General features: G+C 47.8%; 1 protein-coding gene across 5 annotated transcripts in view; it reads left to right on the forward strand.

Annotated features, from left to right (window-relative positions):
* The window catches only part of TTC7A (tetratricopeptide repeat domain 7A), a 291,532-nt gene that overhangs the window by 266,351 nt on the left and 7,541 nt on the right, over positions 1-17,640 (forward strand). The gene's annotated exons all lie outside the window — the stretch shown is intronic.

Consider the following 17,640-nt stretch of genomic DNA (forward strand, 5'->3'; position numbering starts at 1 on the left):
TGCACCATCTGACTGTGCTTCCTGGCTGAGTTCTTGGTGCTTCACCTGCTCCATGCTTTCCCACTACAGGCGTATGGCATACGTCAGTGCAGAAACCATCAGGGTACTGAGAGAAGGCCAAAGAGGGAGGAGGCCAGGAAAGAGAGTCAGCATGTCCTCAGGCTGTCTCCTTTGCCTTCTACCAGCAGGGGGAACACAGGCTTGTTGGAAGGACATCTGTGTGGCCGCGCAGTCCACAGGAAAGGCACAGCAGGTGGGATCAGGCACCTGTCAGGGCTGGGGAACAATTGGGAGTCTCCCACAATTAGCCATCCCAGAAACTCCTTGTTGAGGAGTGCAGAATCTTAGAGCCCTTGTCACTGGAGGCTTCTTCAAGCCTCCCTTCTAGGGGTGTGCATGGAACCGGCTGGCCCAGTTCGGTTCGAGGCTGGACCAGACTCGAATGGAACTGGGCCAGTTCAGTCCGGCCCCCATCAACACCCCCCCCCCACTGCCCCGGTCCTGGACCAGTCCATGAATTTTTTTTCTTTTTAAAAATTTAAACATTATGCAAGTACCTGTAGCCCCTTCGGGGGGCTTGCTGTAGCCGCTGGGGAGGGGGGGTCCGCGCAGGTTCCTTCTCCCCTCGCCAGCCTTCCTCATCACTGCTGTGGCCGGATAAGTGAAGCCTTTTTGGCCCTTTCGGGCCTGTAAGAGTGTAAGAGCTCCATTTTGGCGGCCACTCGCTCTTACGGAGGCCTGAAAGAGCCAAAAAGGCTTCACTTACCCAGCCGTGGCGGCGATGAGGAAGGCCGGTGGGAGGAGAGGTAACCTGCGCAGACACCACCACCACCCCCGCGGCTACAGCAAGCCCCCCGGAGGGCCTAGAGGTACTTGCTTAATGTTTTAATTTTTTTAAAAAATGTCGCGGACCTGCCGGACCAGACCCAGCAGTCTGGTTCTGGTCCAATGGAACCGGGGGTGGGGGTGGTTCGGTTTGACCACGAACCCCTGGACCAGACCGCTGGACCGGTTCCGCACATCCCTACTCCCTTCTATTTTCTAAAACTTCAGTGGATGCTCTCTGTATATTTGCAAACTTTTCTGCTCTACCTTGGGGACGGGCAGCCTTTGAAACTCTACATTGTTCTTGAAGAGGTCATGCCTCAGTGGCAGAGCACGTTCTTTGCATGCAGAAGGTCCCTGTTTCAATCCTAAGCATCTGGGTAGGGTTGGGAATGACCAAATTTCTGGAAAGCTGCTGCTAGTCAGAGTAGACACTGAGCCAGATAGACCAATGGTCTGGCTTGGAATAAGGCAGCTTCAGGAGTGGCCCTTCCATGAGGCGAGGTGAGCCAGGCAGCAGATTATTGAGGAGGTCAGTTAGATGCCATCTTACCCCTGTTTGATATATTCCTATGAATTCACTACACTACATTAATTGTCACACCTATTTGTGTGTGTGTGTGTGTGCGCGCGCGCTAGCTAAATATAGCTCTCACATACACACCAAGTGATACAATATTGGTGTAATCTGTGCTTCTCCTCCACTGAGATGGGGGTCTCCAGGTGTGTTGCACCACTGATGGGGAAGGGTATGGTAGGATGTGGAGAGGAAAGAGCAGACGCAGCCATAGTGCAGCGGTGGCCAACCTGAGCTTCTCCAGTTGTCACTGGACTACAGCTTCCATCATCTCCAGCTGCAGTTTCCTCAGACTGCCCAGCCCTTCTGTAGCTGCCTCACCTCCCATTACACCAAGGAACTTCAAGGTACTTGCACATCCTCATCGGCTGAAACCTGATAACCTCATGTGAGAATTTAGGGGATGTGGCTTGGAAATCTACAGCTTTCTGTCCCTAGCATAGTGACGTGGGCAGTGGCCCACAGCTAGTTTTTGGCAGCTCCTGCCACCGCTGCTAGCCTCCGCCCACCTGCCTGTATCCCTCCCTCTGCAGCCGCCACCTCCCTTCCCATTGCTGACACTGGCAAAGAGCTAGTGTGCAGGCTAATGACATCACCACCCAGCACATGTCGCAAGGCAGTGACATCATTGGCCTGTGTGCCCCCCAGCAATGAGGAGGAGGGAGGGAGGGAGGCAGGTGGCTGCAGTGGCAGGAAGAGCACAAACACACACACACCCCGATCCTGGTCCCATTGGGCTGCCTGTGTTCAGTGCACACAGTCACCCCATGGAAAGCCTGCCCCTGTTATCCACTTTGCCCCCAGCCCTGCATTGTTTCTCTTTAGTCAGCTCACAGGTGTGATCCAGAATCTCAAGCATTTTCCTGTGTTCCTAATATCCCAAAATAAAATAAAATTTTATTTTAAAAAAACCTCCTTGTGAAAAAAAACCTCCCCTCTCAACCCTCCAATGAGAATAATAAACCGAGGACAGAGGGGAGGCATCCTTTTGCAGGGCTGCCAGTTCATTTGGCTCCAGCATTAAAATGGTGCATCCCGGATGCACGCAGTAAAAAAAAAGGTTCAAAGGTCATCACAGTCGATCATTAAAGAGACTTTGCAGAAGTCACTCGTGCAACCAGATATAGTTTCCCTCCACGTACGTCTCCAAGGATCTGGCAGCATCAACAGCTAAAATCTAGCTGTAGGTTCTATCCGTACTGCACATTCTCCTAATTGCAGGGCCAGCTGAATAGTCAAAAGGAAATGTACAAAAATACATTTTTAAACAAATTAGAAGAGGTCCCCAAAAGGCCCTGTCCCCAAAAGGCTCACGATTTAAAAAGAAAAGTCGACACCACTAACAACCACTGGAGGGATGCTGTGCGGGGGTTGGAAAGGGCCAGTTGCTCTCCCCCTGCTAAACAGAAGATAACCACCTCTTGAAAAGGTGCCACCTGAAACGTTAGCAGGGACAACTGCTCCAGCTTCAACTGCAGAAAATAATTATTCCTTGTCACCAGTGTTCTAATTTTTTTCAACTGTGTGGGGAGTGAGTGGCAGTATCAAGGCAGTGTGTGCACACATCCATTCGGAATGGGGCCTTCCTGATTCAAGCTGAGCGGGATCTAAAATTAACTGAGCACGCCTTAGAGGGAACCGTGCTTGCCACATACAAATCACACATTCAGTGAACACGTGAAGTGGAGAAGGCGCCTTTTCTCCCAGCTGTATGTATTCAGCTGAAGGTGTGCAGGCAGTCCACACATGTACAAGATGTATGTCTGTCGGCTCTGTCTGCAAATTCAGGAACTGCCTTTCGTAAAACACAGAAGCCTACGGTCCGATGGGGTCTTGTAGGCCATCTAGTCTAACCCCCTGCTCCATGCAGGAAATCCAGGGCTAAAGCATCCTCCCCAAGAGGTGGCTGGCCTCTTTAGGGACAGAGAGGGGAGTGGGGAAAGAAATATGTGGGATGGGGATATGTTAAGTGTTGAAATATTTCCGCTAATGCATATTTGCATAAGTATACCTGCTTTATAGTCTTACATTCTTGTGAATTCAATTGCTGTTTGTGCCGTCAAAAACCCATGTGTTAAAAAATAAGGCGTGTGTCACGGGGTATGGGTGTGTGTAGGGCAGGCCTGCTCAATTTAGGCCCCCCTGCTGTTTTAGACTAAAACTCCCATAATCCCCAGCAACAGTGCCCAATAGCCAGGGATTATGGGAGTTGTAGGCCAACATCTGCAGGAGTGCTGGAGTTGAGTAGCCCTGGTGGGTGTGTTTGGGGTGGGGTGGGGGGTGATGCTTAACTGGGGGGGGCTTCCAAAGGCCTTTAGGTCCAGGCTCCAAAATTACCAAGGCACACCTCTGAGGATCCCAGCGGGCTCCTGGAAGGCACAAAGCAGAAATACTTTAACAAATAAATAGTATGGTGGCACTTTCTCATCTCCTGCTGTCCTTGGGTTGTATATTTCCCCACCGTTGCAAACAGCAGCTAGTGGAGCATTGATGGGCAAATTTACTCCAGACAAACGTCTGGTTGAAACGCCTGCTTGAAAATCTCCTGCAAGGGAGCACTCCACACCCCATTGGTTCCATTGTCAGACTGCTCTAACTGGCAATAAATTTCACCTGCAAGTGCAGTCTACCTGTCTGTACTTTACGCCCATTTAATCTAGTCTTGCCCTCTGGGACAGCAGAGAACTCCATCACTGAACTGCTATTTTAGAGCTGGTTCCCATATGTACCCCATGATCTCTCTGTGCTTCATTGCCCTACCCGTGCTGAACTGGAAACTGAAAGTGCAAACTGATTGTGTGTTGTCTTGTGTCTGAGGCAAGGTCATACCAAAAGCCCTCTCTATGCTGTCTGGTTTCTGATGGCTCATTCACACATGGCTCATTCACACCCTTGATGGCTCATTCACACTCTTGATCTGGCAGTGTTGCAAGATCATTACTATCATGCCTGTGCTATGATAGTAATAATTTGCAGTCTTTAGTGTAGTGGGCAGACACAAATAACATTTCCTCTTGGTAAACTATAACCTTGAGCAAATCCTTCAAAAAATACTAGGTGAAAAGGAGTTCCGAACTCTACTGTCAAATATGGTGCAACTCCCCTGTCAGAATATTGGGGGTGGCTGGGCCTCCGTCCCATCAAGGCACATGCAGTATTTATCGGGAGATTTTAATTCTTTATCTTCCCTTTGAATTTACACTCCCTCTCTCACACACTCTTTCTCTTTTGAGCATGTAATAGAAAATACAGAGCTATATATAATTCAGTAATGTCTCTTGATGCATAAAGGGTCATGATTTATGAAACATTTCAGATTAAGGAAAGATAAAGAAGTGCTCACAGAGGGTTTGGATATAGCAGACCCGGGGCCTGAAGGTCTGATGCATTCTTGCTTACATCTTTCTGCATTTCCTAGTAGATACTAGAGCAGAATGCTCTGTCTTGAGGATCTGAGTGACTGTAAATTATATGACGGATGCCATTAATAATACGTGTTAGAAGGAAGAGTGCCAGGAGCAGAGGACTGGAAGTAAAATAAACACACTTCCACCCCCAACTTACACACTCACTCACCCAATCACTCCAGTTAGCTTTACTTTGTCCAGGTGACATTTGTTCAGTGAGTCATTAATAAAAGAGGTCATTGTAACCTACGAGATCATCCTACATAACCCCAGTGGCATGGGAACTGTCACTCTGTGGTGCAATAACAAGTAGCTACGGCTTGAATGCGAATGATGCAGTCCCAGGGACAGGACTGGTTAGCCACACCAAGGGTGGCCAACCTGAAGTTCTCGGGCTGCTGTTGAACTACAACTCCCATAATCCCAGGCACAGTTTATGGTGGCTGGGGATGATGGGAGTTGTAGTCCAACAACCACTTGAGAGCCTCTGGTTGACCATCCCTTAGCTACACCATTTGCCGGTCCATTTCTGGGCACAATTCAAAGTGCTGGTAGTCACTTTTAAAGACCTAAGCGGCTTGGGACCCAGGTACCTAAAAGACCTCCTTCTCCCTTATGTCCTTTGTTATAATCTCTTCTTCAGACTCCACTGCCATCTGAAGTCAGGCAGGTGGTGACAATGGAGAGGGCTTTTTCACTGGTGGCACCAACGCTCTCTCCAGAGAAGCTTACTGGGCACCAACTTTGATGACTTCCCAGCATTGGACAAGCAACTTGTTTTCCCCCAGCCATTCCAGCATCTTGTGCAGCTTGTTTTTAGTCATCGTGTTCTTATTTTGCTTGATTTTACTGGCTATCTGGCTACTGCTTTCCACTATCTTAGTACTATATTTTAATACCCGCATTGCAGTGTTTTTATTTGTTTGTTTTAATGTGTATGCTGCCCTTGTACTGAAGGGCTGTGCTTAAATTTCTTGCGTTCATTGCATGAGTCTTTCTCCTGCGCTTGTGCTGATTGGCTAGAAAAGACTCACAGGGTTGGCCTGGCCATGTGGTTGCGTCGTTCTCAGACAGCTGCATGTGATTGCACTACAGGGAAGTGACTTCCATGCTGCTGCACCTAGATGTGAGAAGGGGCAAAGGATCAAAGCAGTACCTGCAGTGCTAGCTCCTTGCAAGGATGTGCTAGCCCCTCTGTACAGGACCATAAACACTGGCCGGTGTAACCCGGGAGCCTCACTGTAAACATCAAGATGGTTCATACACATGGGCACATCACTTGAGTACTTGGGACAATTACTGGCAGCTGAACATGTGAGCGGATTTCATTAGGAGGCACCATGCTGGAGGTGAAGTGATGTGATACATCTTGTGGTGGCTCATCTGTCAGGGCTGATTCCCACATCCAAGCCACCAGTTGGTGCTGCAGTCACCCTGTGATAAAGATGCAGGTGTGAACCAGCTGATAGTGTAAGGGCAGAGTGTAATCTAGTCCAGAAATATTCAACATAGGATGCCCCAGAAGTGGGATGCAACCCGACCTCAAGAGGGGCACAGCTGTGCTGCCGCCACCCTTGTGCTTGATAAGGAGAGCGTGGCTGGGTGCTTAGCCCCTCAACCACTGGGCTCCAGACATGAAACATAGGGACATACATAGGAAACTGCCTTATCTCGAGTCAGACCATTGGTCTGTCTAGCTCAGTATTGTCTGCACCAGGGATTCTCAACGTTGGGTCTCCAGATGTTATTGGACTTCAACTCCCATAATCCCCAACCAAAGGCCACTGGGGCTGGAGATTATGGGAGTTAAAGTCCAATAACATCTGGGAACCCAGCGCTGAGAATCCCTGGTCTACACTGGCAGTGGCTTCTCCAAGGTTCCAGGCAGGAGTCTTCCCCAGCCCTACCTGGAGATGCCAGGGACTGGACCTGAGACCTTCGGCATGCAAAGCAGGTGCTCCATCACTGAGCTATTACTACATCCACGGTTCCATGGCTCTTAGAAGTAGATTCCTTATTGCAGGTTGGGGTTTGGAGTGGGTCCCAGCTCTTGACAACTGATCTAGTCCATAATTTTGATTCTTCTCTTGGCAGCGATTCTGTGCCCTGCAGCCTAGACCTACCTGGGCATATAACTACCATTCGCTGAGTGCTACTAGACGTTTGAGACTAGAAGTGTGAGCACTGTAAGATATTCCCCTCAGGGGATGGAGCCGCTCTGGGAAGAGCAAAAGGTCCCAAGTTCCCTCCCTGGCAGCATCTCCAAGATAGGGCTGAGAGAGATTCCTGCCTGCAACCTTGGAGAAGCCGCTGCCAGTCTGTGAAGACAATACTGAGCTCAATAGACCAATGGTCTGACTCAGTATATGGCAGCTTCCTATGTTCCTATGTACCTTGTGCACTGTGTCTCCCTTTCCTGCTCTCGGTGGTGAATTTTATTTTTTCATTCACTGGGCAAAATCATTCACTTTTCCTTCACGTACTTGTGTTGCCCTGGGCTGGCTCAGCCTGCATTAAAATGCCCTTTACAGCTGAGGAGAGAGAGCAAGCTAAGCTAAAGAGGACAAAGAACTCGGAGAGCTCTTAAAGGAAAAGAGGGAGACGGTTGGGGATAAATAGGGAAAGGAAGGGCAGATCTCAGTCAGAGTCTGAAGCCAGTGATCACTGTGGGATTTCTTGGGCGTGCACCGTTTATGTGACACTTGGATAGTGTTAATTGGGTGATGAAGCTGCAGCATAGAAAATTGGTCCCCAGCTGTGGACCTGGAGACAGCAGCGTCAAGACCGGTCAGAACTGTGGGAGTAACTGGCAGTGGATTCCATGGGCAGAAGCAGCATGCGGTACAGTCCTTCTTGGATTGTAGCATGTCACTGCAGTGGCAGACTCACTGCATATTTGATAGTCTTCCCTCATAAAATACTTCCTGCCCATGGAAAGTTAATCTGTCGGGCGAACGTTTTCATTTTGTGTCCTCCCTGACAAGCGTCTCATGTGCACAGACAAAACATTTTTTGACACAGCAGAGCATTTCAAATATGCAATTCCAGCAGCTGCATACGGACATGGTGGAGTCCATCAGGAAGAGACTGTACCGTGTGCTGTTTGAACTGCATGTTCCATAGACTGCCTAGCAAAACAAAATTAAATTATGTGGAGGGGAGTCGTGGATGGAGAAAGAGCCTCCTCCTCATAGTATTTCCAGCTATTTACAGGCACGCATACATGCACGCATGCACACATACTAGCCTGCAGTGCAAAGGATTCTGGGATGGGACAAAGGAGGGAGGGAAGGTGAAGGAAGTGGCTTAAGTTACTTGGGGCCAGAATGAATCAAGGGGCACACATGGGGATGCCATATTCTGGCTTTCCAAATCTGGGTGCCTAATTTGCATATTATTTAAATTGGCTGGAAAATAATTTCGGAGCAGAATAGTGACTGCACATTTTGCTCCATAACTCTGTTTCTACAAGGGCTAGAGCTTAGCTTTTTCTTTTCTTTTCTTTTCTTTTCCTTTCTTTTCCTTTCCTTTCCTTTCATGAAACCTGAAATCTGGGAGAATCTGGGTGAGGTAAGCAAGCTGGGTGAGATGCTTAAAATCCAGGTGAAACCCGGAATTTCGGTGGACATGGGAACTCTAGGCACACACCCAAGCTGCAGAAAGAGAGGGAGGAAGCACAAACATTTAGCAAGTGATGCTAACATGTCCCTTGCCTGCCAGCCAGCCCTCCTGCGAGTGTGTTTAGTCTCATCCCTGCCAGAACCATGAGGCCATGTGGAGCCCTGCTGGCCTCACTGAATATGTATGATGGCAGCTCGCCCGTGCATGGAGAAGTGCAGAGTACAGGGGGCGGGGGGGGCACTATTTGTGCCTTGCACAGCAGGTGCCGCTGCTCTCCTGGGTGGAGCTGCACTATGGCAACCTCCAGTGCTTTGGAGAGTTCTGGCCCTCGAGAGCAGCAGCCTTGCCCTGGGAGAAAAACAAACAGAGTGTTGTGCTGTGTCTATTTTAAACACAGGTACAAAGCATCCCATTCTGTCCACTTGCTGTACCCCAGCCGCTGCTGTGATTTCAGCAGATTCAGTGGGGAAGGAGAAAACACGTCCCACTTTTTATCCTCCCCACCTCCACTCCTCTCTTCCCCTCTTTTAGTCCACGCCCCTCTCTTTCTACTCTCAAGCTTGTCTGCAGCTCCCTGCGAAGAGATCAGAGCCTCCTGGTTTCTAGAAGGCTGCCTAAAGGACCCGCCTTTTATGCCCATAAATATTTTATTGTATTTAAGCTTCAAACGGGTTAGCAGTGGGTCTGTTAACATTTGGTGTAATGAAAGAGAGAGAGAGAGAAGGAGGGAAGAGCAAGAATACAGGCTCAGCCTTTGGACCACAGAGAGGCGGTTCCCTTTGATTCTCCGGGTGGGTCTGGGGAAGAGCTGGGTGTTTCTGCCTCAGGGACTGCCTAGGGAAATGTCAGAGAAGGCAGGGGAGGCTCTAAGGGAGAAATAAGCTTCTTGTTTGGTACTTGAATCAGAGGGAAATGTTGGGGGAGTCTTTAATGAAAACCACAGGCCCCCCCGGTTCCCCACCCCACCCTCCGCTTTTAGCCCAGTCACGCCCCTCATGGCTAAAGGTTGCACTAAGGCAGGGGTTCTCAAACTTGGGTCCCTAGATGTTGCTGGACTACAATTCCCATCATCCCCATCCACAATGGCCACTTCTTCCACTGAACAGGATCATGTGAGGGGGGTACCATGTGTATAAATGCGGGGGTACCATGTGTGCTGCTTTGAGCTCCTTAGAGGAAAGGAAGGATAAACATATATCAACAAATAATGTGTGGGAGAGGTCCTTGGTGCCTATAGTGTGTCCTCCATTGCACAGCTGTTGTCAGGCAGATTTTCCGAGCCCCTCCTCAAGGCAGTCTTGAGAATAATGAAGACTTCCGTCTTCCGTCAGGACAGCTCCCACCATTCCATCGTAACACATTAAGTTGTGCGCAAGCTGATTCATTGCACTTGGCAGGTACCTGCGGAGTACTCCGGCAGGCAGCCCGCTTTATGCTTTATTGTTCCATGTATTTTTTATAATGGGCCTTCAAAGGCTATAGATCTAGCATGTCACACAACCTGCCCTGAATCGAGAAGAGAATGCAAGATTAAATGACTGACATCTTGCAAGCTGCTGTGGGCTGGAGTGATAGCCAAACGGTTCCTGGTTCCTCCGAGTGCTCCAGAATCCCTCATGCTCTCATCTTCACGTTTCAAGATTTGGGGGCGAGGGTGAGGAAAGAGAGCAGTGGATTGAGAGAAAGAAACAAGATGGGAAATGACTCCACAATATTTTGGAGTGGTGGTGGTTGAATCATACGTCCAGAGACTTTTGGGTTTCTAGAATTTACAGATGCCTTCTTCCAAGAAAGAAGCTCTTGTAATGTACCCTCTGTATGCACAGAGGGTGCTTACATCTTGTTTAGATTATTGGATGATTAGAGATGTCCGTCTTGCTAAGTATCATCCACTCAGATTGGAGATCACTGCCTTGACATAATGGGTGCTTTCAGGAGATCTGAGCACATAGGCCTGCTTCAGACAATCAAAGAAACCACAGTTTATTAGCTCATGAGCACAACCTGAGCACTGAGCCCACATGCTCTGCACTATCCTCCTCACCTCAGGTGTACAGATGTGATGCAAGAATCCTGGTTTATTAAACTTCATCTCCATCCAAACCTGGAAGCTGTAGTTTAAATGTAGCTTACAAGCCAGAGAGATGAAAGCAGAATCAAGTCCTGTTTTCTTATCCTGCTTTGTAAACCACAGTTAAACCATAGTGCCCAGATTCAGATGACAATAGGGAGCTATAAGACCAGTTCAGACCGATGCTGGCCACAACACACTATCACGACAGGGTCACGCTCAGAGTGCGCTTGCCCTGTCATCACTGGAGACTGACCCAATGCATTGTTGGGGCATTCCTTAATCATGTGAGGGAGGGCAGGGGCGTAACTTTAATTGAGTGGGCTTGTTCTGAGAACATGGGCCACCCACAATTGCCCTGAGAGAAGGGGCCACCGAGGGCCCCTCCCCTGTTGTTTCCCCTCCCCCCAATGTGCCACCCCCATTCTTGCCACCACCCTCACTCTTGCCAAGGCTGCCACACTTTTTATTTTATTTTATTTATTGTTAATTGTATATACCACCTTTCATTAAAAACAATCCCAGGGCGGTCAAATCTGAACAAACAACAAACAAATGGAAGTATTGTTTCACATAATGCGTGATCCACTTGTGGAACTCTCTGCCACAGGATGTGGTAACTGCCAACAACCTGGATGGCTTTAAGAGGGGCTTGGATAACTTCATAGAGGAGAGGTCTATCAATGGCTACTAGTCGGAGGGCTACAGGCCACCTCCAGCCTCAAAAGCAGGATGCCTCTGAGTACCAGTTGCGGGGGAGTAACAGCAGGAGAGAGGGCACGACCTCAACTCCTGCCTGTGACTTCCAGCGGCATCTGGTGGGCCACTGTGCAAAACAGGATGCTGGACTAAATGGGCCTTGGGCCTGATCCAACAGGGCTGTTCTTATGAAGAGAGCAGAATTTGTTACAGTGCAGGCCTGATTTGTATACTAAATATGCTCATTAGCTAGCATACAAAATTAGGCCTGTCTCATAGTGTCACCAAGTAACCAAGTTCTTTTATATAGTGACCATGTAGGATCTGGGCGCAAGGAAGAAAGGAGATCAAGCCAATCCTAAATGATTCAATGGGCTTTATTGAGTATAAAAGAATAACAACATCAATCTAGCTGAGCAGAAAGCAGAACATTCTATAACAGTATTTCAACCCTAGCCAGCAACAATATTCACCCAGTGTTCCTAACTAACATATGTGTGTGTGTTAAATCTTCCTAAAGCCTAATATAATTCAGATATAGACAGAAAAGTGGGGGGTAAGGAAGGTTGAGGACTGGCATGGTTTGGGGAGATCAGGAATTAGTAGAGGGACGAGGGGAAGGGAGAAGAAGGGGAATGGATGAAGGGATCCAAGGCTAGTAGAGGCAGCATATTACCAGGATCAGAGGCTTGAGAGCGATGGATCTTTCAGCTGAAGGAGCGAGGCTTCTGGCTGGAGACAGGAGCTTTTGGATCAAGCATGCAGTTTGCTCAGAGCACGGCTGAGAGTCAGAGCACCATGGCTGGGGAAGTCTTGACTTCTCACTGCGCAGTAGAAGTCACAGACAGTTCCTGTCCATGGACAGAGTTCCTGCTTGTTGCCCCACTGCTTGGCAGCAAACTCTGGGATAGCTCGTGAGCAGATCTTGCATGTAGGCACAAGATTGCTAGCTCTCTGTCCAGTAAGCCTGTTCTTTATAGCTGTATTTTCCTTTGATCTCTCATAGAATCTATTCAAATCTCATCTTTTCCTGGGTCCCGAAAAAGGGGTGACAATGCTGTTACCTTCTGGATAATGTCTCTTAATTATTCAGGATTGGTCAGTCCAGAGAAATCTGAATCCCATCTTCTGTAAGCTGTGAGCTTAGAAAGGGAGGGGGGGAACAATGCCCAAAGCAAATCTGCATCTCTGAGCTGCAAATGGGCATCTTCCCAGATTTGCCAGCCTGACCCCAAAAGGGTGTTAAAGTGTTAGTAAAGTAAGAATTAAAGTCTATAGGTGTTTTCTTTGTATGCATCTACCTATGTTGAATTTCTATAGAGAGCAATTGAGTCAATCATTGACAAGGATTAACATGGACTTCTTGCAACAGGAGAGGGGAGATCAGCCTCTGGCCTCTTCCACAGACAATATTTGATAGTGAGTCACATTTTAGCATTTGGATTGTTCAGGCCTGGCTTTTGTGCTTCCTTGAGTACCCATTTCACAATACAATGCTGGATCGCCTCTTCCCTCACAGACCAGTTGAGATCCGGGGTGTCAATTCACCCTGAGCCCAGGCATTAATTGAACTCTTAATGTAAAATAAAATCAGACACAGGCCTGAATTCCCTATACTTCTGGGTTGGTACCTTTAAGTCTAAGGCTGGGGTACATGTGCCTGTACATGTGCCCCAACAAATTCTTGCCAATCTGAAAAGAGCAGAATTCCTTCCCAACCTGAAACATGATTGCAAACCAGAGAGCTATCCTCAAGAGCCCTTGGGGTATTCAGAAAAATAATCTGTCATCCTGAGGCCATACCTTCCAATGATTTGGATAATGAAAATGGAGGAAATTAATAAAACTCAGATATGAAAACAAAGCAGGAAAGCATTTCCACTTTGCCTAGAATAACAGAAGGGTGATACCATTAATTATTTGCTTTTTTAAAAAGTATACTAATTGCTAATCTTCCTTAGATCTCTGCTGGTTTTATGAAATTATTCATGCACCTCAACAAGAGGAGTTTCTATGGAAACTGAGAAACTGAACTTTCGTTAGGAAACCTACCAAAAAAAAATGCCCAGCTAAAAATGTAAATTGCCCTTTCGCGGGAGGATATATGAATATACTTCTTCTCCCCCTCCCCCCCCCCCCCGCCCTGCTTTCATTTTGCATCGTGGGCAGAGCCCAGCTGGACTCTACGTGGCAACAACATGAAGGCATTGTTTACCATTTGCCAGACTCTGTGGGGATATAGCAAATTCTGCTAGAGAGCTGCAGCTCTCAAGGGTGGATTCTTCAGGGAAACAAGGCGCTCAGCGCTATATGTCATGCCAGCTTCAGGGAATCAAAATTCATAGCTGAGGGGAAGGCTTCTTGCGGCTGTAATTCTGCTACCTGATCCAGAGGTGCATGGGGTCACTGGTGTTTTGGGTAGCTCTCTCTCTCCTCCGCCCGTCCCCTCCACTGAGTAGATGTTTGGTAGGAATGAGGAAGATGGTATCTATTTAGTACCTTCCTTTGCTTCCCCTTTCCCTGCAACAGAAGAGAAGAAGCAGGGAGGATCCATAACATGCTTCAGTTGGCACACAGTCCAGCTTCACTCATAGATCTCTGAACTGGGGTCAGCAAGCTGAGCTGCTGCATGTGGGAGGATGTATTCTCTCCTCCCCCCCACCCCCTACACACATCACAGTGGTCCCTTGTGCAGGAGTAGCAACCCTGAGGCTCTAGAGCTGTTGTTGGACTACAACTCCCATGATCCCCCACCACAATGGCCAATAGGGATGACAGGAGCTGTCGTCCAATAACAGCGGGAGTTGTTATTGGACTCAAGTTGTCCAATCCCACTTGGTGGAAGTAGGATCAATCCACATGCAGAAACCTGCTCCAACGCATGGTTCAACATTATCTAAAAGTTCCCTTTGTGCCTCCCATAGCCTTTAGGCAGCCTCATATCCTAGGGTGTTGGCGACAACAGGGTTGTCAGTATTTTACATGGTGGTGTTCTCCTTTAGTTAATAGCCTCAAGTCTGGCCCAAAATTTATGAGACAGCAGCAGATCCATCTTTTTAAACACAAGCTTTGCCCTGTTTACATTTAAAGCTGGGAGGCAGGGGCATAGCTATAATTGAACGAAAGGGTTCAAAGAACACGGGCCCCCAGCTCCTGAGGGCCCTCCAGTCCATCCCTCCCTATTTTCTTCATTATCTCCCTCACTCTGGGGGGCCGCCAGAGAGAGGGATGAACACGGGCCCCTTCTCCCCTAGCTACGCCCCTGCTGGGAGGGGTACAGTTTAAAGAGACAAACTCATGGGCAAGTGAGTAGGGGACTGATTCTTACATTCTGCAGTCTGTTCCTTAAGCTTGCTTTTCTCTGGGAGAAAAGCACCCGACGTAAGAGGCTGCAGGGGTAAAGTTGTGGGCAGAGGGAGGGTTCAGCAACCCTCATGGTTTTGTCCTTTGATATTGCATCTCCTGCTCCCACTAATATGGATGGGGCAGACCTGTATTGAAGAAATAAGTCTGTCATCATCTTGTGTAGTTTGCACCTGACTTGTGGATACTGAAAAACGGAACAACAAAAGTGAAACCCATAATGCCAAGCCACTTCAGAGTGAGGGCAATGTTAAGTGATGTCATCATATTACCATATCTGAGTCAGCTACGTGGTGATATGATAGCACTTAGTAATAGCACTTACATTTATATAACGCTCTATAGCCGGAGCTCTCTAAGCGGTTTACAATGATTTAGCATATTGCCCCCCAACATTCTGGGTACTCATTTTACCGACCTCGGAAGGATGGAAGGCTGAGTCAACCTTGAGCCCCTCGTCAGGATCGAACTTGTAACCTTCTGGTTACAGGGCAGCAGTTTTACCACTGCGCCACCAGGGGCCCACCAGGGGAATGATGTCATCATTCTTCCTCTTTCCTTGCAAAGATCTTTGTACATTTCCCCAAAATATCGCAGGGGGCAGGCAGGCAATGCTTTTCAGATAATAGAAGAATGTTTGTGAAAATCAGCTCCCTTTTTGGCTCAGCCCTGTTTTTAATATATGTTGATTGACATACAGAAGGATATACCAGTGCACTAAGAGAGCAGCCTGACAGAATTTCCCAACTAACTGCACCAGTGCAACAGGGAAGGGGCAATTTTGACATCCTTCCCTCCCCCAGGAGGCCTTCTGTGCCACCTGAAAATATGTCCCCAAGGGTTGTGCAGCCCTTGGGGACATATTTTCAGGTAAAACAGAGGATCCCTAACAGAGGGAAGTTCTGTTAGGCTGCTTTCTTGCTGCACCCCTTCTCTGTATTTCAGCCATTATTATGTTTATTTTATATCATATGGAATTTTATCTAAAAACCACCTTATACACATATTAAATAAGTTGGCAGCTGACTCCCCCTTAAAATCCTCCAGGATCTAATGTACATACGTTGGTTAAACAGAATAGACCCTACATGGAGAAATGAATAAAACAGCAAGAATCCTAATACTGTTATATAAATCTATGGTGCACCTATATTTAGAATACGGTGTGCAGTTCCCTTCTCAAGATAGATTTTTGTAGAGTTGGTGAAGGTATAGAAACGGGCAACTAAATGAATCGGGGAGTTGAAGCATCTTTGTTTATTTTTACACATGTGTACCTCCACTCATTAAATCTTGAGGCAGTTCATAACAAAAGAACTATAATAATTTAAAATCAATTAAAATTCGCTCCTCAGTCTCCATCACATCTTTTAGAAAGCATGTTAAATTGTGGCTTTTAACCCAGGCTTTTCTATGATTGTCTCTTTGTACTCTGTATTGCTTTTATGCTTGTGTTTTAAATTTTTAATCAGATTTGTTTTATATTTTTAGCTTAATATTTTAATTGTGTCTTTTTAAAAATCTTGTTTTTAAATTTTGCTGTAAACCACCTTGGGATTGTTTTAATGAAAGGCGGTATATACATTTAACAATACATACATACATACATACATACATACATACCAATTTTCACTCATTTTGCTTCATCACTGCCACTCTTCAGTATTGGCAGCAGATTTAGGACAAGACCGAAAAAAGGGGGGTGGGGAGTGCTTCTTCATACAACATGGAATTAAATCATGAAGTTCTGTCCTTCGAGTTATGGTGGTCAATAATTTAAAGGGGCATAGCCCCTGCCAGGCGAAGGAGGAGAAGGGGCAGGGGCACACTGGAGGCCCACACCTCAGCCTCTGTGAGGTGGTACAACCTGGGGGCAATCTGGGGGCCCGGTTGGAAACCAACTACACCTGGAGCTGGTGGATCCTTGGGGCAAGACTGGAATTCCCTTGCCTTTAGGAAGAGCCTGGTGACAGCCACAGAGGGAGGTGGATGGAGGGTTCACTCTGTGAAAGGGAGCTGCCTGGAGATGGCAGGCTGAGCAAAGAGGCACCTTTTTGGAGTGGTGATTCTTACACCCAGCTATTGAGCAGAGGGAGAGCAACTGGCCCTATCCATCCCCAGCACGGCATCCCTCCAGTGGCTGTTGCTGGTGTCTATCTTGTGTTTCTTTTCTTTTTTTAGACTGTGAGCCCTTTGGGGACAGGGAGCCATTGTATGTATGTACTGTACCTGTGAGGTACATTAGACTGAGAAGCCAGAGTGACTGTCTTAAGGTTACCATGAATGAGCTTCCTGGCTGAATGAGGGTTTGAACTTGGGTCTCTACCAGCCTAATCTGATACACCAACTACTACACTTTCATCAAGCGGGGGAGGACAGTAGGTTTACAAATGATCATTAGCCATAAAAGCTAAAGTCAGTTCTTCCTTGTTCAGAGGGGGGGGGGGTGTGTATCTCTAAGTGAGCAACTGTTACATCAGGAGATGGCTATCATAGGAACATAGGAGTATGTCTTATACTGAAACAGATCATAGGTCCATCTAGTTCAGTATCGCCTACACTGACTGGCCGCGGCTCCTCCAAGGTTTCAGGCAGGAGTCTTTCCCAGCCCCACCTGGAGATGTGAGGCAGGGAGCATGGGACCTTCTGCATGCAAAGCAGATGATCCACCACTGTGCTGGTTGTGAGCTTCCCACGGGTATCAGAGATCCCTGTTGAACATGGACTGGATGAACTTTTGCTTTGCTCATAAGAACATAAGAACAGCCCTGCTGGATCAGGCCCAAGGCCCATCTAGTCCACATCCTGTTTTGCACAGTGGCCCACCAGATACCGCTGGAAGCCACAGACAGGAGTTGAGGGCGTGCACTCTCTCCTGCCATTACTCCCCTGCAACTGGTACTCAGAGGCATCCTACCTTTGAGGCTGGAGGTGGCCCACAGCCCTCCGACTAGTAGCCATTGATAGACCTCTCCTCCATGAAGTCATCCAAACCCCTCTTAAAGCCATCCAGGTTGTTGGCTGTCACCACGTCCTGTGGCAGAGAGTTCCACAAGTGGATCACGCGTTGTGTGAAA

Source organism: Hemicordylus capensis, chromosome 1 (genome assembly GCF_027244095.1).
Source record: "Hemicordylus capensis ecotype Gifberg chromosome 1, rHemCap1.1.pri, whole genome shotgun sequence".
Taxonomy (NCBI): domain Eukaryota; kingdom Metazoa; phylum Chordata; class Lepidosauria; order Squamata; family Cordylidae; genus Hemicordylus; species Hemicordylus capensis.